Source organism: Pleuronectes platessa, chromosome 24 (genome assembly GCF_947347685.1).
Source record: "Pleuronectes platessa chromosome 24, fPlePla1.1, whole genome shotgun sequence".
NCBI lineage: Eukaryota > Metazoa > Chordata > Actinopteri > Pleuronectiformes > Pleuronectidae > Pleuronectes > Pleuronectes platessa.
In genome coordinates, this window is record NC_070649.1 from 11,619,810 (window position 1) to 11,642,957 (window position 23,148).

At 42.6% G+C, this 23,148-nt stretch overlaps 3 protein-coding genes and 1 long non-coding RNA gene across 4 annotated transcripts in view; 2 read left to right on the forward strand and 2 right to left on the reverse strand.

Annotated features, from left to right (window-relative positions):
- Positions 1 to 23,148, reverse strand: part of LOC128431094 (uncharacterized) — an 870,493-nt gene that overhangs the window by 281,821 nt on the left and 565,524 nt on the right. The window lies entirely within an intron of this gene.
- The window catches only part of LOC128431095 (histone H4), a 317,773-nt gene that overhangs the window by 260,641 nt on the left and 33,984 nt on the right, over positions 1 to 23,148 (forward strand). The gene's annotated exons all lie outside the window — the stretch shown is intronic.
- LOC128431295 (gastrula zinc finger protein XlCGF57.1-like) overlaps positions 1 to 23,148 on the reverse strand; it is a 65,766-nt gene that overhangs the window by 27,510 nt on the left and 15,108 nt on the right. The gene's annotated exons all lie outside the window — the stretch shown is intronic.
- LOC128431122 (uncharacterized) lies at positions 4,901 to 9,087 on the forward strand. The gene is made up of 3 exons (XR_008334111.1): positions 4,901 to 4,916; positions 5,436 to 5,542; positions 8,580 to 9,087. It is a non-coding gene; the product is annotated as an uncharacterized LOC128431122 (long non-coding RNA).

Below are 23,148 nucleotides of genomic sequence, written 5' to 3' on the forward strand. Positions count from 1 at the left end.
TTGGCACCAACACAGACACATGCATATCTCAGCACCAACCGCTCTGACCCCCGCCACATGTCGTAACCATACCAAGGGGGGATGGGGTTGGGCGTTACATCTAGAGTGGCCACCCGCCATTTTGGAAACGCGCTGACTCACACAGACACACACAGGCATACTCACCTACATATCTTTTATTAAGTAAGTACACCGTTAGTAATTTGTGTTTTTATACTTTATAATATTCATAGTTTGATTCAGCAGAGTAGGAACAGGCCCACAACAAAGAGAAACTCTCAGTTCCCAACAGAGTTAAAGAGTAAGACACAGATTCCTGATCCCAGCTAGAGTTTTACTGTACGACCAGATTTCAGCTGCGGCACACACACGACCAGCAGAGCCGCACGATGACATCTACTACACCAGCTTCGGCTTTACCCAGAACTGAGCAGATGTCATCTACTCCAACATAGGTCGAGTTCAACCACAGAGAGAAACTGAGGAAGACGAGGAGGCAGAAGACAGCGCTGTTCGATTTGACAGGGTGAGCAGCTCCACACGTGAACATTTTCATCACTACACTTAATGAGGTTAAAAACTGTGGGTGTGAGAGGTTTATTCTGCCCTTCACAGAACAAGACGTGAAGAGGAGGGGGACGATTCATCTGCAGTTTACAGCACAGTCACCAAACACTGAAGAAACACAACATGAATCTGTTGTTTATATGTGGATTTTACAGCATCACAGAGCCAGAAAAAATAAAGCCTATAGACATCTGCAGTGTTTGTATAGGTTTGATTTCCTTCTTAATGGCTTGGTTAACCAAGATTACAAATGCACTCACTTCTCACTTTGGAAGCCACGAAAGGTTAAAGTAAGAAAGTTGTTCTTCTTCTCCCATAATTGAAAACAATTCCCAGGCTCAAGGAGGTGTAGAGTTAGCCTCAGGTTAGGGCCTAACCATCACGGTAACTCTACGCTGTTCAGTTGAGGCGGATTCTGGTTTTGAGGTAACAGCCAGTCGTTTCTCATGCTCTGTTAAATGAAGAATAAACCACAAGTTACTTCTTTGTTTTAAGTTTAGTTTCATTGGGCTCAGCATGCACGTAAGTGTAGAGAGGAAGGAAGGGGGGTGGGGGTTAACAGTTTAAATTTATCTTTCTCTTAAATTAATCTGTCTTTATTCTCAGACTCTTCTGTGTTGTAGGTAGACGTGTCTGTGATGTGACTCTGCTACATCTCATGCACATTATTTATCTGTGGACTTTTTTTCGTGTTTGACGAGAGCAGCAGCTATTATGAGTGTGACTGCAGCAGCGAGTGGATTTGTTGTCCTTCTTCTCACTGTGACAGGTATTGTACGTCTACATTCATGTTGTCACTCTATTTTATACTCGGACTTCTGATTCACCTGAGGTGAGTTGAAGAAAGAAAGAAATATAAATGAAGCAGTCATTTATTTTCAGATCACCACCCGTAAAGTGATGCAGAAAGAACATATATTAATGAATTATCATCAGTTTTATTTTGTATCGTTGTTTTAGAAGTTTCTATCGTCTAGAGCTCAAAAATATGACAGAGCCTGAAACATGTTATTCTTAATATTCTTCTTCTTCTTCTTCTTCTTCTTCTTCTTCTTCTTCTTCTTCTTCTTCTTCTTCTTCTTCTTCTTCTTCTTATCATCATGACTGAGTTCCTCTCCTGTCGATTCAGGAATTGTCATCAGTGTTTGGAGTCATTAGTTGAAATGCTATGGGATGCTGCTCATGGAAATGTGTTTCTTTTCTACAAAAAGTAAAAAGTAAACTAAGTGTTCTCTGGTGTCATTATGAATCTGATTATCTGTGTTACAGTGATACAGTGTGAGAATGGCTGGGATGTGACTTACACTTCTACTGAGATCTGTGCCATCAGAGGATCAACAGTGGACATTAACTGTATCTACACATACCCATCCACAGTTAATAACCATGATACTTCAATTCAGGAAACTTTCTGGTTCATTAAAGAGAGTAATGGGATTCACGTTGATCTAAGGACTGATCCGGAGTATGCAGGTCGTGTGGAGTATCTCTGTGGAAACAACACGTGCACTCTGAGAATCTCTAACCTGAGAGAGAGCGACTCAGCTGTGTACAAGTTCAGGTTCACAACAAACCAACCTATTGGGAGTTTAACTGGTTCAGCTGGAGTCACGCTGTCTGTCACAGGTACCATTTACATCTGAACATTCATTCATTTATTTCCTACTTCTTGTTTGGTTCACTTGAGTGCGTCTTTGCACTTTTATATGCCTGTGTGTCTTGTCAGTTTGGACTAAAATGAATTCCCTTTTCTCAAACACAGATTTGCATGTGCAGGTGAGCAGATCAGAGAAGTTTGGCTCTTATTACCGTTCATGGCTCATGTGTCAGAGCAGTTGTCATCTTCCTGATCATCTGAACTATGTCTGGTACAAGAACCAACAGAAGAAGAAGGAAGGAGAATCTTATTTAGGTTATTTTTACTCTGCAGACAGTGTTTCCTGTGCTGTTGAAGGACACGAGGATTTCCGCTCTCCGTCAATGTGTGAGTTTGATCTACAGTATTTCACTAACAGCATCATCTGCTGGAGTACTTGAGATAATGCATTTAACTGTCTTTAAAATACTTTTTTCAGCATTGTCACATTGAACTCTTGGGATACTACTGTCAGTACTGACAAACTAGTGTAGTCCTAGTTCTAGCATTCTGCTTGTGTAAATAAAGATGGAAGACATGACCGCTCCCCAGAAGTGAATCCGAAGCATTATGATCGCCCCCTGGTGGCTGGCTGCAGTATATAACATACATTCTGTCTCCTCCATGTTAGTGGGAAGGACATGGACCAATCTCAAAAGTCATATACATTTTTCTCAAAGATGGTTTGTGTCATTTTAGGTCGTTCTTATCACACTCTATTGTTCATGTTTCTCATAAGTTTGGTTTTAATTAGTTATTTAATGAAATGAAAATTAGATGAAACTTGATGATTGACAGCTGAGGCTGACTCTGGATTGGCCGAGCTCATGTATGGGCGGGACCTTGATAGTGTGGCTCCGTCTCTGGATCACTGCTGTGCAGACTGTGGTTACAAATGTGAAAGATGGCAGCGTTGGTATCCAGGACATTTTGGCTTCATTTCTGCAGAGTGGGAGGAGGTGGAGATGTGTTGTCCATCTTTGGTCAACTCTGCATAAAGTTACAGAAAATGTCCTCCATATTGGCCAGTTTGCTCCATTGTAAGAGCAACTTATACAAGGGGCCTCCTTTTCTCACCTCAAACAGTGTGTTAAAATGAAAACCTGCCGACTGGTGATTCACAAGAGAAAATACATGGAGTTAGTTTTATAAATGTATAACTTTATCTTCTGATTATCTGGTGTGCTCTGTGTTACAGGGGTATGGAGTCAGATTTACTGGGGTGTGAGTTATACTTCTACTGAGATCTGTGCCTTCAGAGGATCAACAGTGGACATTAACTGTACCTACACATACCCATCCTGGTTGAATCCCAATGATACTACAGTTCAGGAAACTTTCTGGTTCATTCAAGAGAGTAATGGTATTCACGTTGATCTAAACACTGATCCGGAGTATTCAGGTCGTGTGGAGAATCTCTGTGGAAACAACACGTGCACTCTGAGAATCTCTAACCTGACAGAGAGCGACTCAGCTGTGTACAAGTTCATGTTAACAACAAACCACCCTGGAGGGAGTTTAACTGGTTATGCTGGAGTCACTCTGTCTGTCACAGGTAACATTTACATTAGATTCAGTTTTAAATGTTAGTGTGTATGTTGAATTAAATCCAATGTTTGTTCACAGCCCCTCAGCTCCAGGTACATGTGAGGAGATCAACGGCGAATCCATATTTTACCTGGATAGAGCTGACCTGTCACAGCAGGTGTCAGCTCCCTGAATATCTTTCCTACGTTTAGTACAATAACAATAAACCTGTTGGACGAAAAAAAGACTTTCACCTCCAACACTTTGATGCTGAAGACAGCTATCACTGTGCTATAGAAGGACATGAGCGTTTCCCTTCTCCTACAGTGTGTGAGTTTACTCTTCCTCATGAAGCTACGATAATGTGGAGGTATTTTAAATTCAAACTTTTAACAAATATTAAAGACAGTGTTTTGATTGTATTCTCCTCCTGTGTTTCCTTCAGATGCTCCAAAGCCTCCCTCTGTGTCAGTGAGTCCCTCTGGTGAGATCATGGAGGGCAGCTCAGTGACTCTGACCTGCAGCAGTGATGCTAACCCAGCAGCTAACTACACTTGGTACAAGGAGGACGAGGCCTCAACAAAAGCATCAGGACAAATCTTCATCATCTCTAACATCACCGCTGAACATGGTGGAAAGTATCAGTGTGAGGCCCAGAACACACAAGGACGTAGTAACACCACCTTACATCTGACGGTTGGAGCAGGTGATCTTTTCACTCTGACTTTAACAGCCTACATCCCCCCCCCCCTTTTCATTGCACCGTAAACCGTAAACCATCAATACTCAGGATTTCCAGATGTGTAACAGCTGTATATCAAGCCCATCATATTGCACATGAACAATACTGACTGACCAACAGCATCACCTGGCAAACTGAGTAATCAGTCTAACCACACTGCTCATGTCTCCTGTCTGTTGTCTAGGGAAGTCAGTGATAATCATGAATACCATCAGGGTGACTCTGGTGGTCATGCTGGTTCCAGTGCTGGTCTGGACTCTGAAGAAAAGGTAAAACAACACAAATCCATCATCCTCTGCTCTTCTACTGTCTTCTTCAAATATCTTCAAACACTAGTTTCAGGGTTAAGAAGTTAATTTTATCAAATGTTGTGTTTGTTGTGGTTTTCGATCCAGGATGAAGAAAACTCTGAGCTTGAAATCAGAAGTTGTGGAGATGATAGAGGTGAGAGACAGTGAGGCCAAAAGAATGACTCCATATCACTGTTTTCATCTCACAATGATAGAGGAAGAGAGAAAACATTTCTTGGATCAGCTACTTTGTCTGAATCTGCCCCAAATTATAAAAGGTTCTTTCCCTTGACCGTATATTAAAATGGATGTAGACTCTGAGTCTAGAAAGTGAAGTGAACAATCCATTTAGAGTCAAATAGACCATAAAGCACTGCAGGCATTGGGGTATGGATACCGTGTGATTAACAGCTAGTACTGGGTACAGGTCGCAGGTTTAGGCAGTGTCTTTGGGCCCTGAGTCAGGCTCCACCCCCTCTCCTCCAAATATGGTTACTTCTGGTTTCAGAAATCTGTTTTTCTCAGTTTTTGTGTTATCCTGCTGATGAACAAACAAACGAATGGACAGGGGGCGCAACAACGTTCAAACTGTTTTGAATGAACTGTGATTATATGCAGGTTTCATGAATAAAGTCCAGTGAGGCTTAATATTTTCTCCTCTCTCCCCCATCAGTCACACAACTGTCCTGAGTATGACGACGTTGCTGCTGCAGCACAGACTGAAGACACAGAGGACCAGGAAGATCTGGTGTGAGGCAATTTGATTGATTGAAGCATCAGGTCAGAGCCACTGGGACAAACAGAACAAAGATGGACGTACAAGCGAGTTTTACAGAAACCATAGTGTGTATCAGAATCAGAATCAGAAGTATTTTATTGCCAAGTAGGTTTACAAGGAATTTGCTCTGGTAATTGGTGCATACAATGAACATAGAAACATAAAAACACAATAACATAAAAATGCAATAAATACAACATACATAGGAAAAGCAACTAGAAAATTCCTCCTGCCGAGAAATTTTGAATGGGTGCCTAGAATTTGCCGGTTCCAGACTAAATTTTTTTTTTGGTGGGGGAAGAGAGCAGTCTGTCTCTCTTCCCCCACCAAAAAAAAAATGTCTCTCTCTCTCTCTCAATTTGAGAGAGAGAGAGAGACAGAGAGAGACCCAGAGAGAGAGAGATAGACCCAGAGAGAGAGAGAGAGAGAGAGAGAGAATGGCTGGTATGAAAGAGAAAGAAAGAGAGACAGAAAGACTGGCTGCTTTAAGAGAGAGAGAGAGAAGGATCCAGAGAGAGAGAGAGAGAGACTGGTTTAGGAGAGAGAGAGAGAGACTAGATTAAGAGAGAGAGAGAGAAACGGCCTGGTATAAAAGAGAGAGCGACAGACTCGAACAGTAGGTGGCGCTATCGCTAATGCTGCATACACACTCATCGATCTCTTCAGGACAGGGCTCTGATCATGTGACAGGATTTTGGGGGCGATTACTCAAACTGCATTTTCACACCGACCACTAGATGGCGATATCACTATCACTGGATACACATTAACATATTTGTTCAAAGGTAATTTTTGGTTGCTATTGGTTTTGAACTCACAACAAGTGGATCATTGAGTCAGCAGCTCAACCCACTGATCCAATCGAATTGACCTTAAACATCAATGACAATTGTATATTTAAAGCGTTTAAAGTTCCCTTTCTGATAGACACAGAAAATGACAATATTAAAGTTCTGCCCTCAGTTGGACATGAACCCTCAATCTCCCAGTCACTAACCCTCTTCTGTAACCACTTACCTATGCTGTTGAACAACACCTTTGAAGTGGCTAATATAAATATGTCACTGTCCCGTTCTCCCCAATGGCCCCTTGCTCAGCGTGTGTAACTCACTAATGACAACAGGTGTGGGAGCGATCGAATGACAGATTAGACATCAGGAGAACATCCTGAACAAAATGCTCTAATTCAAAATCGATAACTCCTATCAGAGAAACGAGAACACACTGAGAACCACAACACTTGGGCGAACAAGGACATATCTATATCATTATTTAGAGCCAAAAAATGAGGCCATGCGAGCAGTTTAGAAACCTACTTCTCATTTCACTCTAACACCGTCATCAAACAAATACTTGTTACTCAAAAACTATAAGTCCTATCTGGAAAATGAACACATTTGAGAATCACAAGGCTTGACACTACAACCAGATATATTAATATATTTGTTCAAAAGTAATTTTTGGCTTCTGTTGGTTTTGAAGTCACAACCATTGGATTACTGAGTCAGCGGCAGACCAACTAATCCAATCACATTGATTTTAGATATCATTGACAGTTGATTATTTAAAGAATTCAACAGTTCCCCCCTGAAAGACAAAGAAAAAATTCAATGTTTGTGTCTTACCCACACTTGGACTTCAAAATGCCATTTTGGGTTACAGTCCCTCTGCTCTACTAACTGAACTACCTGCAGTGCTAATTACCACCTTTGAAGTCTAAAAATAGATCTGACTGTCCCCTTTGGCCCCTCCCTCTGCGTGTGTGACTCCCTGATTACAGCAGGTTTGTCGTGAGAGAGGCAGACATCAGACCTGAGGAGAAGGTCCCGAACAAAATGCTCTAATTCAAAATCTATAACTTCTATCCGAGAAATGAAAACACCGTAAGAATCACAAGGTTTGGACGAACAAAAACATATCTATATTATTGTTTAGAGTCAAAAAATGAGGCCATACAAAATACAACATATTTTTGTATTTTGCATTGCATGGTGGCAGGCACCACTAGGTCCATGCTTTGCAGGGCTTCGCAAAACCCTGCATAATAAGCACCACAGAATAGTAATATGTAGTGCATTGCATGGCGCAACGCGCCATGCCATGCAATGCAAAATACAAAAATATTTTGTATTTTGCCCTGCAAAGCATGGACCTAGTGGTGCCAGCCACTAGGCGGCACAATGCTTTGCATGGCGCAACCACTAAGCACCCATAATAAGAATAAGTATACAGAATAGTAATATGTAATGCTTTGCATGGCGCAATGCCGCCTAGTGGCTGGCACCACTAGGTCCATGCTTTGCAGGGCAAAATACAACATACATAGGAAAAGCAATAAAAGATAGAAAACCAGTATATATTTACTCACTGTTTACTTCTTATTTACTCACTTTTGTCCAATATTTATACAAAGTAACATTTGTTTTGACATAAACTTTTCTGAATAAAAATATATAAAAGATAAAAAATATAAAAAGTGAAGTAAAAAGTGATATGCAAAATGCAAAACAGTAAACAGTATCCGATTGCAATGTGCAATGTAATGCAGTATAATATAATATGATATGATGTAATGTGTTAATTTAACACATCCTTGAGGTGTGGGGGCGGAATAAAAGTCTGAGTCAGGTGGGGGTCCCGAGCCTTGTTGATAAGGCCAACTGCAGCCGGGAAGAAGCTGGTCTTGTGGCGGGAGGTTTTGGTCCTGATGGCCCACAGCCTCCTGCCCGAGGGAAGAACTTCAAAGAGTTTGTGACCCGGGGGGGAAGGATCAGCCACAATCTTGCCTGTAGTTATTAAATACAGGAAATCTGTCCAAGCAACAACATATCTGAGTGCAAGCGCAGAGTTTGAGCACAAGCAGAGCAAATCTAATCAGCAGCAGGAGCTGTGTGAGTGCAAGCGCAGGGTTTTGAGTAAAAACACCACGAAAACGTGCAAGTCCAGCTCTCAAACTTAAAGACCACGCTTTTGAATAAAGAGGAAAACCTATGTACATTTTCTTTCTACTCATGGTTTCCTGTTTTCTTTTCTCCTCAGGTGCACTGTGATTGGTTGATGAAAGTATTTGGGAGGGAACAGGAAGTCTCTCTCCCTTACCATCCCCGGTTGCAGCAGCAGCAGTTTGTACAGCATAACCTTTAGAGCAAGAGTATTGTTGTGTTGTGTCTTTTCTTTCTCTTTTCTGATTGGTCGTCCAGTTTCCGCAGCAATATATCTGTGAGCTTTAGTTCTGATGTTGGTTTAGGTTTGGGGAAGATTCTCAGATCCTTCGATCCTTTGTGGGTTGGTGTGTTGAGTTTTCCTTCTTTTGTCCATTTTGCCGGCCTATTGCTGAAGTTGTTGTCTTTTCTACAATAAATATATTTTCTTTTTGCTGTTACCCTCTGAACTGTGTTGGACGTCTTAGTGATGAGCCTTTGTGGCTTTGGTATCACCACGTGACTCGTATCTTATACATGATATTAATGTGGTTATTACATAGATAATGAATTATTTTGTATAGTGATTTTATGATTCTTTCTTTTCTTTTTTGTTTTCACTCCATATCTATTTGTTTGTATGTTTTTCAGCAGAATCACACCAGAAAACTAAAAACCAAATTTTTCCACAAAACTCATCAAATTTGGGCATGAATCCTGATAAAGGGGCGGAGCCAGAAGCCTGTTTGTACAACTTTCTTTATAATTGTGAGACTGTTGAAAACAGTCAGGATCATTTAGAGGACATGTTTCTATGAGTGACTGAACTCTGGTGCAGCTTGCTTGAACTGAGGGAGATTGAATTGATGGAGGCTGGCATGTGCACACATAGACACCAATGGGGGCTGGAGCCACTGCCCTATTCCTTCGAGAGAAAGTGCCCTTTTTTAAATACATGAATATTATATTTCTGTTTGCTCTGTTGTGCAATAGTAGGGGGACTCGACGTTGGCTAATTATCAATAATCATGGAATATGATTATTGAAACAATAAAGATTATTTATTAAACAAAATAATTAGATTATTAATTGAAGATGATCAGTAATCAAATAACAATAAAACCATTAATGAGTAAATAAGGAAGTTCAACAATTAAGAATTATTAAATCACTAATTTGAGAATGATAAAGTTTATTGATTAAGAATAATTCAATAATTAATGTAAACTTTAAGAATAATCAATCAATGAATAACAACTACTAATGAAAAACAAGTAATTATCAATTTAGAAAGTACAAGCTATCAATTAATAATGATAAGGTTATCAACCAAGAATAATGAAATAATTAGTCACAACAATAAAATCGTCAATTTAAGAATGCTACTATCTATATTAATACTCGAGAAGGGGCACCACCCTGGTTACAGGGACCAACGAGTCAGTCTATAAGTATCAGTCTCATCTGATAAAGTTAAATTAATAATCTCAATAGTTAATATTAGGGATTATATAATAAACGATGAAGGGTTTGAGTTCAAGCACTGGCTATCGTTATCCAACTGTGTTCACATAAATATGCACCAATAATCACAAGATTCAAATACTTTAAGTATAAAAGGGGTTTATTAAAAAGATATAAAAGTCAAAGTTGTTCCAAATGATTCTTCATTTAACACAATCCGCTATATCCAATACAGTCGCAGCACATTTAGCACAATTGATCACACTGCAATCCTTCTGATAGGGCTGTGTGTGTGTTCGTGTGTGTGTGTGTGTGTGAGTGGGGGGAAGTGTGTGTGTGTGTGAGAGAGAGAGGGAAAAGGGGGGTCGATGACTCACGAAGTTTAAGAGGGCCGGCTTAACCCTGGGGGTTTGACTACAAAATTGGTGATGTAATATACACCAGGACTACAACTCAAAATGGCGGAGTCGCCTAAGGAATTTAGAGTCCGAATGGAGGGCGGGCCTCGATGTGTATTGCAATTAATGGTCGAAGGACCACGTAACTTAAAGTCAAGATGGTCAAAGATGGCCGACTTAAACACACGTGGGACAAAGGTCGAGGGAGGACAAAGGGATTCTTTGTCTTAGCTTAGCTTAGCTTTAGCGCCGAATGGCGTCGAGGTGCGTTCAGGCCCTCCTTGATATCAGAATGATTATATGTAATGCGACTATGTGTGTGTGCGTGGGCGAGGATGTGTATGTCGGCGGATGTGAGAGAATACAATAGAGAGAAAGAGAGAAACATATAGTAACACAGATCGGAGATGATCTTAAAAACGCCGTCAGAGGCGATCACACAGTGAGGCCGGCAATCCAGCTACGTAAGAGGTGTCTTTTAACAGATGCACGTCTTCTGTGAGATCGGCCTGACGGAAACACGAATCAAACAGGAAGCGCCGGATCGTCACCGCGCGCTTTTCACAATAAGATCGACACGGCGGTCTTTCTATAAAAGTACAATCATATAAAAACACGCTAAGTATTAAACTAGACTCTGCCCAGACATATGTCTCTTACTTCGTGTTGCTTCGCGGGGTTTCGTGCACGACCGGAGTAGCGCGAATCCCGGAAGGAGGAAGTGGATGATGTCCTGGCCTCGGGCCGCTGATCGCGGAGCCGCTGGGGGCGACGGCGAGATTGCGCTGGGCCGAATCGGAGAGAATTCTTCTCGTTCTCCCTGGCAAGGTCTTTGCCCGTCTCGGAGAGAATGCTTCTCGTTCTCCTTGGCAAGGTCTTTGCCCGTCTGCAGGAAGGAACAACAGTCGCCGGATTGTCCGTGGATGGCGGGGAAAGTGTCTCTGTTCTCGGCCAGCAAGTGAGGGGGAGCTTCTGCCGCGCGCTATTCAGATTAAAAGCTTTAAGTAAAAATAGAAAAAAATAAGCTTACGATGTACTAGAAAAGGATAAGTTAAGCTTAAACTGGATTAGAAAAAGTAGCTTTAAACTAAAAGTGAAACTACGAAAAGATAAGTTTAAAATAAACTTATGAAAAATCAAACAGCTGTTAAGTTTGTTTCCTTTGTGTTCTGTGGATCACTGAGAACTAAACTGGAGATGCTAGCTCTAATGTGAGTGGAACTGGAAAGAACTATTTTCGGTGTGTTTGCCCTTAAATAGCACCTTAGAGGTAACTCCCGCCTTCTAGCAGGGTTAAGGGTCTTAGGCCAATAGGAGGGTCAGAGTTCAAACTCTGAGGCGCGGCTAGAGACACAGCAGGGGTCATTGACAGTTTCAACTGTAGCCTGCTCCCCCCCCGTACTTTAGGCTGGAGTGGAATATTCCACCAGTCCTCATTTTATGGTTCTCTGTGGCTGTAGGTCCCAACAGCTCACAGCTTCCCTGTCAAACAAATATATTGAAATATAATAAAACATCTAAATATCAGGTGGGTAGATTAGACTAGTGTATATAAACAAGCCTGCTACCTCACCAGCACCTCGGACACGGAGACCCGAGACTCCTGCTCACTGATCGACCCGGGTACTGAGCAGTACCCGCCCTCCCCTGCCCCTGACTCTGCATCCTCTGGAAGCCTGGACTCCTCCCCCAAGGAGGAGAAGATGGAGGCTTCTTCATCGTCTTCCTCCTCCCTGCTTCAGGAGACGTTTGTTCAGGGAGACAAACCTGGGGTCTCATTTATAACCGTTGCGTAAAACGGGGCCTGAAACGTGTGTACATCACTTCTCACGCAAACGTTTGGATTTATAAAAACAAACTTGAGGGGTGAAATGCGTATTTCTACGCAAACTCTGACCCATGCGTACAAACGTTTTGGAGACGAGAAAGTGCCGATGCAGACGTCAGGTGGTGAACTGATTATTGATCCAATTCATAATTTACAATAAAACCAACAGCTTAGTTTTGCGCATGCGACACATCTGTTCCACTCGAACCTTTTAATTTACAAATATATAAAACAACAAATTGTCAACACCTATCATATAAGAGTCTTCGTCTTGCAGAGGCAAAGCAGATTTTCACTAATTCGCTTGTTGTAATCTCCGAGTTTTCTATAAGCTCGCCCTGACCTGTAATACTCTTGTGTAATAAACATTATACTTGTGAGTACTGGGTCCGCTGAGAATTTCCTCAACACCGACTTTGACAAGACTCTACTGCTGGAAAGACACATCACAAGAAATGAAGAAACTTTCCAAATAACATCCCAGAGGAGGTGAGGATCCACAGATGTGAGGGTATCGGTCCGATGCTCTAAATCATGGGTATCCAAACTACGGCCCTTGGGCCAACACCGGCCCACCATCCATTTTTAATTGGCCCGCATCAATGTTTTGTAACTGTATGCCAAAGCTACGCAAGCCTCACACAGCCTGCAAGGCTGTGATTGGTCCGCTAACTACATCCTTTCCGGAGTCACATTTCCGGTTTCATGCCTTATAATACCAGCAGAAACCACGGAAGATTTAGAAGAACAAATTTGGACCAAATAGAAGAGCCTTTGGCAGAAGAGTTCCGAAAGTATAACCACTTGTATAACCCGTCATTGATGGAATACAAGGACAAGCAGATGGCCTGCAATTCCTGGAAGGACATCTCGGCTAACGTCGGTTTGCAGGTCGATGAGTATACAAATCTGTCGAGAAAGTTCAGGGACAAATTTGTCCTCCAGAAAAAGTATTAAAATAATAAAGAGTCGACAACGACTGCCACACACAAAGAAGGTGTCTTCAACAAAAAACGTAACTCCACCTGGTGAAACTTGATTCTGTGAAGAATCCTGTCTAGTCATTGCCTGAAGGTGTGACGATTCTTTACTAAGCTGGGACACAGATGCAAAAGGAAGACTGGGAGACAAAAAATGTAATTCAAAATAAAACTTTACTTTGACAATCCAGAGGTCATACTCTGGCAGTCAGATAATCTACCAAGTCCATTCAGGGAAAAAGCACAAAATCCAAAATCCGTAATCCAGGCAGTGTCCAAAACCAGGCAAGAAAACACAGAACTTCAGGTTGACAGGCTTGAACTTGGAAACATGGACCCTCATGGTCCTGGGCAGCTTCAGCTGCAAAAATATAGCTCAATCTGTAATTTAAAATAATTTATTAGATGTTTCAATGTCGATGTTAAAAATAGTTCCTAATAAAGTTGTTTCAAATTTTTTAATTCTCTCTCTCTCTCTGTCTCTCTGTCTCTCTGTCTGTCTGTCTCTGTCTTTCTCTCTCTTTCTCTCTCTTTCTCTCTGTCTCTCTCTCTCTCTCTCTGTCTGTCCCTCTCACACACACACATTAACAATGGGGGGGGGGGGGGGGGGGTGATAATAGAGGACCTTATATTCATGAACTGATCCCCACCCCCTCCTCCACTGTCTCTTTTTGTCACTGCTGTTAAAGTTTCTGACACACAAATGGTCCATTCAAAGCAGCACCAGTGAAAAGTCTTAGTGTGTGTGAGTGTATGAGGGTGTGTGTGTGGTTGTGTGTGTGTGTATGTGTGTGTGTGTGTGTGTGTGTGTGTGTGTGTGTGTGTGTGTGTGTGTGTGTGTGTGTGTGTGTGTGTGTGAGTGTGTGTGTGGGACTCCAAGTTTGAAATTGTGAAAATAGTGGAAGTGTGACAAGGATGACGTCATCGTGTGTGTTCCCTGACGTGGAGTCTCTTCTAACCCCTAACCCTCTTCTACCCTATCCTTCTTCTAAACCTAACCCTAAACCTAACCTTCTTCTAACCCTAACCCCAACCCTTCCCCCTCCTCAGGTGAACAGTTTTCTTTCTCCTTCAACGTCAGATCAACGACCTCATCCCTCATTCGGATTCATGGCCGCTGCGGTCGGCCTTCGTTCATGAAAGTCTGCATGGTGGAGGTGAGCCGGAGAAAGGAGGCAGTAGCGGCTTGCGGTGGAAACCATCTGTTGGCTCCGCCTCCTGTCGCTCTGTGAAAGGATAAGTGAGAGGAATAGAGATTAGAGAATAGATCCCTCTGCTGCTGATATGTACAGTGCCTTGCATAAGTATTCACCCCCTTTGGACTTTTCTACATTTTGTCATGGTATAACCACAGATTAAAATTTATTTCATCGTGAGTTTATGTAATGGACCAACACAAAATAGTGCATCATTTGGAAGTGGGGGGAAATATTACATGGATTTCACAATTATTTACAAATAAAAATCTGAAAAGTGTTGAGTGCATATGTATTCACCCCCTTTACTGTGAAACCCCTAACAAAGATCTGGTGCGACCAATTGCACTCACAAGTCACATTTGCAAGTCACATAATTAGTAAATAGGGTCCACCTGTCTGCAATTTAATCTCAGTATAAATACACCTGTTCTGTGACGGACTCAGAGTTTGTTGGAGATCATTACTGAACAAACAGCATCATGAAGACCAAGGAGCTCACCAAACAGGTCAGGGATAAAGTTGTGGAGAAATATGAAGCAGGGTTAGGTTATAAAAAAATATCCAGAGCTTTGAACATCTCTCTGAGCACCATAAAATCCATCATAAGAAAATGGAAAGAATATGGCACAACCGCAAACCTACCAAGAGGATGTCGTCCACCCAAACTGAAGAGTCGGACAAGGAGAAAATTAATCAGAGAAGCAACCAGGAGGCCCATGGTTACTCTGGAGGAGTTGCAGAGATCCACAGCTGAGGTGGGAGAATCTGTCCACAGGACAACTATTAGTCGTCTACTCCACAAATCTGGCCTTTATGGAAGAGTGGCAAGAAGAAAGCCATTGTTGAAAGGGATCCATAAAAAATCCCGTTTGGAGTTTGCCAGAAGCCATGTGGGAGACACAGCAAACATGTGGAAGAAGGTGCTCTGGTCAGATGAGACCAAAATTGAACTTGTTGGCCTCAATGCAAAACGCTATGTGTGGCGAAAACCCAACACTGCCCATGACCCTGAGCACACCATCCCAACAGTGAAACATGGTGGTGGTAGCATCATGCTGTGGGGATGCTTCTCTTCAGCAGGTACAGGGAAACTGGTCAGAATAGAGGGAAAGATGGATGGAGCCAAATACAGGGAAATCCTTGAAGAAAATCTGATGCAGTCTGCAAAAGACTTGAGACTGGGGCGGAGGTTCATCTTCCAGCAGGACAATGACCCTAAACATACAGCCAGAGCTACAAAGGAATGGTTTGGATTAAAGAATGTTAATGTCTTAAAATGGCCCAGTCAAAGCCCAGACCTCAATCCAATAGAGAATCTATGGCAAGACTTGAAGATTGCGGTTCACAGACGGTCTCCATCCAATCTGAATGAGCTTCATCTTTTTTGCCAAGAAGAATGGACAAACCTTTCCATCTCTAGATGTGCAAAGCTGGTAGAGACATACCCCAAAAGACTTGCAGCTGTAATTGCAGCGAAAGGGGGTTCTACCAAGTATTGACACAGGGGGGTGAATACTTATGCACCCAACAGATGTCAACTTTTTTGTTCTCATTATTGTTTGTGTCACAATAAAATTTATTTTGCACCTCCAAAGTACTATGCATGTTTTGTTGATCAAACGGGAAAAAGTTTATTTAAGTCTATTTGAATTCCAGTTAGTAACAGTACATAATGGGAAAAAGTCCAAGGGGGGTGAATACTTATGCAAGGCACTGTAGATCCCTTCCTGCCTCACCTGTTTGTCCACATTTTAATTTGGGGGTTATGAAATATCTAATCTGATTCCGCCAACAGAATTCCCTCCAAAGACCCGAGATGGTGGAAGTGGACTGCACAGAGCACATAATTGACCAGTCCTTATCTGAACTGACAAGTCCAGATTCTTTCTCCCATTTTTATCTAACTTTATCTGTTGAGTGTTTTCTACTGGATTGAATACTTGAGTATAATTTTGAAACAAGTTTTCTGACGTCCATATTTCTATACATGTCAATAAATATGTCGATTAAATTGGCATCACATTTCTCCTTGGATTTAATCTCATTATTAAAAGTAGGTCCTGGTTTGTAATTACCTAAAAAAAATCCAGTCTTTCTAAACCATACATCTCTCAAATTTTCTGAAAACTATCCATTTCTCCCTTTGATGAGATTGAACATTAAGAAGTGATGCCAATTCTATGCCAATGCTTAAACCTCCCATCAATCCTTGCCGGCTTAAAGTCCGGGTCAAAAGCGACCCATCTCAACAGTCTAGACCATCTTTCAAATAGTGGTGATCTACATTCCTTAAACCAGATTCTAAGAGGAACTTCAGTCCATTGATTTAAACTTTTAACATGCTGCTCAAACAAGACTTTGCTACCCAATATGCCATGTAACGGTATGTCTAGCTGTGAAGTTTCCAAATCTGTCCATTTTGATATACACACTGGATTACAGCAACATGCTAGTGGTCTTAATTGCGCCGCATTGTAGTAATCTGTTAAACATGGCAATGATCTACCCCCTTTTTCTTTAGAAAGTTGCATTGTTTTGAATTGAATTCTTGGACTTCTGCCCCCCCATATGAATCTTGATATCCACTTATCCCATTCATTAAAATGTTGCAGTGGTACTACAGCTGGCAACGATTGAAAGAGGTACAAGAGTCGGGGGAGTACATTCATTTTTATCTTTTCTATTCTATTATGCATATCTAAGGGCAGTTGGGAACACCTGTCAATGTCTGCCTTGATATTTTTACTTATGGGGCCATAATTGCTATCATATATTTTGGAAATGTCTGGTTTTTGAATTCCCAGATACCTAATGTCTGATGAGGTCCATTTGAAACCAAATCAATTTAGCATGTCTTTCTGAGGGATCTAATTATAACTTATAGTTTGTGTTTTTTGCACGTTTAATTTATATCCAGAGTAGGTTCCAAAATCTTTTAGCGAGGACATCAGTCTGGGAATGCTGACCTCTGGTGTCGTAATAAAGAGCAAAACATCATCTACATATAGACAGATCTTCTACTCTAAAACTACGATCATGACTCCTTTTATCACCTCATCATCCCTGATTAACTGTGCCAGGGGCTCTATAAATAAAGGAAAGAGGGCGAGGCTGAGTGGGCAACCTCTCTCCAAGTTGACAACCTGAGAGAGGTGTCCATTAATCTTTATTCTTGCGTTTGGTAAGGAGTATAGAGTTCTGATACAGTTAATGAAATCGTCCTTAAAGCCAAATCTTCTCAACGCTGAGTACAGAAATTTCCACCTATCCGAATCGAATGCCTTTTCCGCATCTAAACTAATCACTGTGGCTCCAATATTCCCACATGATCGATAACGTGTAGCACGCGTCTAATATATTCTTGTGTCTGTCTTTCATGCACAATTCAGGTTGGTCTGGTCCCACTCGTTCTACTATTATATGCACTCACCTTTTTAATAGTATTGACGCATTCAACTTGTAATCTATATTGAGTACAGAAATTGGCCTTTATGCGCTACATTCATTTCTGTCCTTCATCTCCTTAGGAATAACTGAAATGATTGCCTCCCTCCATGTACCTGGTGATTCACCTTTTTTCAGTGTATAGTTGAAGCAGTCAAAACGCATAGGCACTATTTCATCCTTAAAGGCCTTGTACCACTCGGCTGGGAAGCCGTCCGTACCCGGCGCTTCATTAGCTTTTATCTAGAGATTGCTTTCCCTATTTCCTTCATTGTAATCTCTGCCATCAGGGCTTTATTCTGTTCTTCACCTATAGAGGGTAAATCCAATGACTCCAGAAATGAATTTATTTCCCGAGGACTAGTTGTATTTGGTTCCTTACATAAGTCCCTATAGTAATTTTCAAAAATATGTTCAATATCCTCTTACTTATGGCAGGCTTTTTTAGTTACAGGGTCCCTTATTTCATATATGGAGCTGTCTGCTTTTTATTTCCTAACCTCCATCCCAGAAGCTTCAGGGCCCTTGGTCAATTCTCATAATATCTCTGCTTTGCAAATTTGGCTTTTTTCTCTACTTCTTCCTCACATAGATTGTTTTTTTATTTTCTTACATTTCTTATTTGATCTATAATATAAGGTTCCTTACTTTCGGTGTGTTCCCTCTATAAAACTTTAAGATTCTCCTCTAAATCCCTTTTTCTATGTTAGGTCAATGCTACAAGCTTTCCTCTGATCACTGCTTTTGCAGTGTGCCACAAAACACTTGGCGATTCTTCTCCATTATTGTTATTGTCTATATAATCTTTAAGTTCCTTCTGCACATATTCCTTGCATGTCCTGTCATTCAAGATGCTTGTATTAAGTCGCCAAGGCATGTTTTTTTTTTATTATCCAAATGCACAGTTAAATAAACGGCTGAGTGGTCAGATATGTCTCTTACCCCTATCCTACATTATTTAAGTCTGTGTCTGTATGAGTTGTAAGTAAAAAAAATCTCAACTCTTGAGTATACCCCTTTACTTGCTGAACAGAATGTAAATTGTTTTTCTTTTAGGTGGAAGGCCCTCCATACATCTATCAGTCCCAGCTCCGAGAGCAGTTTCTTTGTTATCCTGGCATTAGGAGTCTGCAAATCAGCTTTTACTGACATGAGGACACAGTGAGTGCATGTGACGCATGTTTATTATCACTGGATGATGTTGAAGTGTTTTTCCTGCTCAGTTCTTAGATCATGCAACGTTGTTGTCTTTTGTTTCATTTTATTTTAATTACTGACAAATGTAAATTGAAAATTTGAAACCTAATTGTTAGAAATATTGTGGTGAAATAAACACAGTGTTACAGTGTTGACCTCTTCTGGTTATTGCTCCAAAAACGTCTCTTAAACGTGTCGTCTCTGTCGTTGACTCACGAGATGAAGACATCGGACTTTGAGTGCAGGCCGAGCTTCATCTGGGGAAACATCTGGTTAATGACAAATGCAGACTAGTCCATTCCAGCACATTAACATGAGAACCACCAGGTCACATTCAAAGGGAGTTGATCCCAACTGACATGATTAAGCCAGAACCTGGTCCATTCAGACTTGACCCTGATCCGACTCGATTAATGCAAGTGTAGCGGTTGTGTACTCTCTCGTTGCGTTGTGTGATTGAGACCACGATGGAACCATTGGCAGCCAGCCGTTTATTCTGGTGGAATATTTAACATGGGAAATGCTCCTTGAGAACCCTCACAATGGCAGCCTCTCCCAGCCGGGATATACACAGACTGAGCATTTACATGAAAATAAATATCACATTAAACAAATGACTCACAAAATATTTGAATGGGCGTTTGGTGACATACCTGGTGGAATATTTAACATGGGAAATGCTCCTTGAGAACCCTCACAATGGCAGCCTAACATGGGAGAAAGACAAGCTGAAGTACACTTTCATGGCTAAGTCGACGCTAGCTAAGTAGCTACGACCAAAGCTAATGGTAGCCAAGCTAGCGATCCTAAGACTAAAGTCCATTTAAAAGTAATTACAGATTCCAAGCAACACAATATATATGTACAAGCAACCAAGTATTAATACAGTATTATGTACATTTAGACTCCCGTAATACATCGCCAAAGTGTGGATTCATGTTTAACTGCTCTGACTACCTACCTCTCCCAGCCGGGATATACACAGACTGAGGAGAGGAGGCAGCAATGTAAAATACAACCCCCGCATTCCGCTAGAGGGAGCTCTAGCACTCCAACCAAGGCTCCCACTACCACAGCCAGCGCAAGGATCTCGCTGGCAATGGCAAGTGGGAAGCATTAACCCTGCTACATTCCCCTCTACTGATTTCCACTTGCCCATCCAAAGAACAACCATACAAGTGCTGTGAGAACCCCTGAAACAAACCAAATCAGGCACAGTAAACAACATACAAATACACAGTGAATAACAAAACAAAAATTCAGTACTGTTCATACTACAGATATCAAGCATTCCAGTCATTGACCATCCCTGAAGAATTAGAATGAGGAAGGCTGCAAAGCCTCCCAACACCCATAGGAAAACATGCCCGTCTACATGTTAGGCTACCTGATACCTCATAATTCACACAGTACAGTCGACAACCACCTGGACCCACAACATTCTATGTCACACAGGTCCCTGCACCATTCAGAGCTTTACCCCTTCTGAGGAAGAAAGGAAAAACAACCAAAAAAAAAAAACGGCACTTTATTATACACAAAAATAAAATAAAATAAATAAAATCAAAAAAAATTCAAAATCCATAAACCTTAGAACCCAGCAAAAACTCTCTGGTGCATATTTTGGATGAGCCTGACCACAGGTCTAATAATCCTCCCACCTCTAGATCTCACACCTAGCATTATATCACTGCCAGCAGTATCGGGCTGAGGATGCTGTACCCTGTCTACAGTCAGGGAACCTTCAACAGAAGACTGCAAAACAGGTGCTGACACAGGGTTAAGTCGCAAGTCAGTCTGGTCCGAAGGACAGTCAACGTCAGCCGTCAAGTCAGGTGGAACTGTCCAATCGTCTGCATCCCCAGGTAAGTCACAGGAGGTAGTCTGGGCCGGAGGGTCAACATCCTCCTCCAGGTCAAGAGGTGCGTCACAAGAGACAGTCCGAACAGGTCCGTCAGCCAACAAGGCATCCAGCGGATCTCCATTAGAGTCTGGGAGTCGTGAGATCCAAGAAACAGTCCTGTCCTCTGAATCACTATCAGGCAGGACGGCAGAACCCACATCACCATCCGGAAAGGAATCATCTGTAGCAAAGTCACTCACACAGGAACCGTCATTTTCGGACCCAGGTGGGATAGGCAAGAAGTTGACAGGCATTATCAAATTTCTATGAACCACCTTCTCTCGATCCGTTGTACAGTTCTTGATCCTGAAGGTGTGTGTGTTTTCGTGTTTCTCCACAACAGTGTGCAGGTGACTGTCCCAGCGATCAGCCAACTTTCTCTTCCCACGCTCTCCTTTGTTGGCTAAAAGAACCCTGTCTCCAACTTCCACAGCCGCGCCCCTGAACTTCCTGTTGTATATGGCAGCTTGTCTCTGCTGCTGTTTAGTAGAGGAGGTCTGAGCGATTTTTATGGCCTCTGCCAGATCATGCCTGAGACCCTGCACATAGGCGCCATAATCCACCAGCAGATCATCCTGAAGGACAGACCCAAACAACAGGTCGACTGGCAGCCTGGGCGTCCGCCCAAACATCAGCTGAAATGGAGCAAACCCTGTGGTCTCGTGCACTGTAGCATTATAGGCGAAGGTGAGAGATTTCAGATGCTGCGGCCACCTGTGCTTGGCCTTGGGCGGCAAGGCTCTTATCATTCCACCAAGGGTGCGATTGAATCTCTCAACAGCTCCATTGCCCATGGGGTGGTACGGGGTGGTGCGCGATTTCTGGACACCAGCAGCAATGAGCATCTCGGCTATAAGACTGCTTTCGAAGTTGGCACCCTGGTCCGAATGTATGCGCTCAGGAAAGCCCTATACACAGAAGAAGTTGTTCCAAAGTTGATTTGCAACAGCTTTTGCTGACTGGTTTGGACAGAGGTATGCCTGAGCCAGTTTGGTAAAATGGTCGGTAACCACAAGCACATCAAGTGACTTGTTGGAAGAATCTTCAGCCGACCAAAAGTCAATACAAACCAACTCGAGAGGCCTAGATGTCACTATGCTCTCGAGTGGCGCCCTGCCCTCCGGCTCTGGAGACTTGCTAAAGACACAGCGGCGACAACACTGCACATATTCCTTCACATCTCTCTCCATGCCTTGCCAGTAGAATCTCTGTCTAGAGAGGTAAAGCGTCCGTCTTTGGCCTTGATGACCAGCTTCATCATGCACACCTCTGAGGACCTCTTCCCTCAGTACCAAGGGTACAACATACTGGTACGTCTTCCGCTTTGTGACAACATCCTTCGAGACACGATAGAGGACGCCTTGTTTGATGGAAAGTTTCTCCCAATGCCTGAGGAGCCTCAAAGTGTCAGCTGGCTCATGCCCACGCTCACGCCTTGATGGACGTCTCTGCCTCTCCACAAAGTGAAGCACCCGACTCAAGCAAGGGTCTGCACATTGTGAAGCCATCAACGTCTCTTTAGGCAAGGGACGGATGTCGGAATGCTCACGTGGTTGGATGGATTGCACAAGCTGAGGAAGGAGAAAGGCTTGGGGAGGCACATGCTCCTGGCCCAATGACCGCTCTAAGACAGCTGAGACGGCCTGATTGGAAACGGAAGGGCCCAAGGACACTGCCACAGCACTGCTGAGAGATGACATGACTCGCGGATTGCAGGATTGACGGAACGCATCCTGCACACTGTCAAGGTTCAAGGCGTTCGCCTCCTCCATGAGTGCATCATACGGGACCCTGGTGAGACGATGAAGCATACTGGGCTGCACAAAAGGCTCCCGGCTGAGGGCGTCCGCCACAACATTCCTAGGACCGGGGATGTATCTTATTTCAAAGTCGAACGGGGCGAGCTTAGCCACCCATCTCTGTTCACAAGCATCGAGTCTGGACTTACTCAGAATGTAGGTCAACGGATTATTGTCCGTCCATGCCGTAAACGTGTGGCCTCTCAGCCAGTGGCTGAATTTGTCACAGACAGCCCATTTTAGCGCCAGAAACTCCAACCTATGTGCTGGGTAGCGAGACTGGGCATAGTTGAGAGATTTGCTGGCGAATGCAATCGGACGTGCTACATTATCCCCCTCAGTCAGTTGAGATAACACAGCACCCAGACCATTGGAGGAGGCGTCCACCGAGAGCAAAAAGGGCCTGCTGAAGTCTGGGTGAGCCAGAGCAGCATTATCTAGCAAAGCTAGTTTTAGCCTCTTGAAAGCCTCTCCG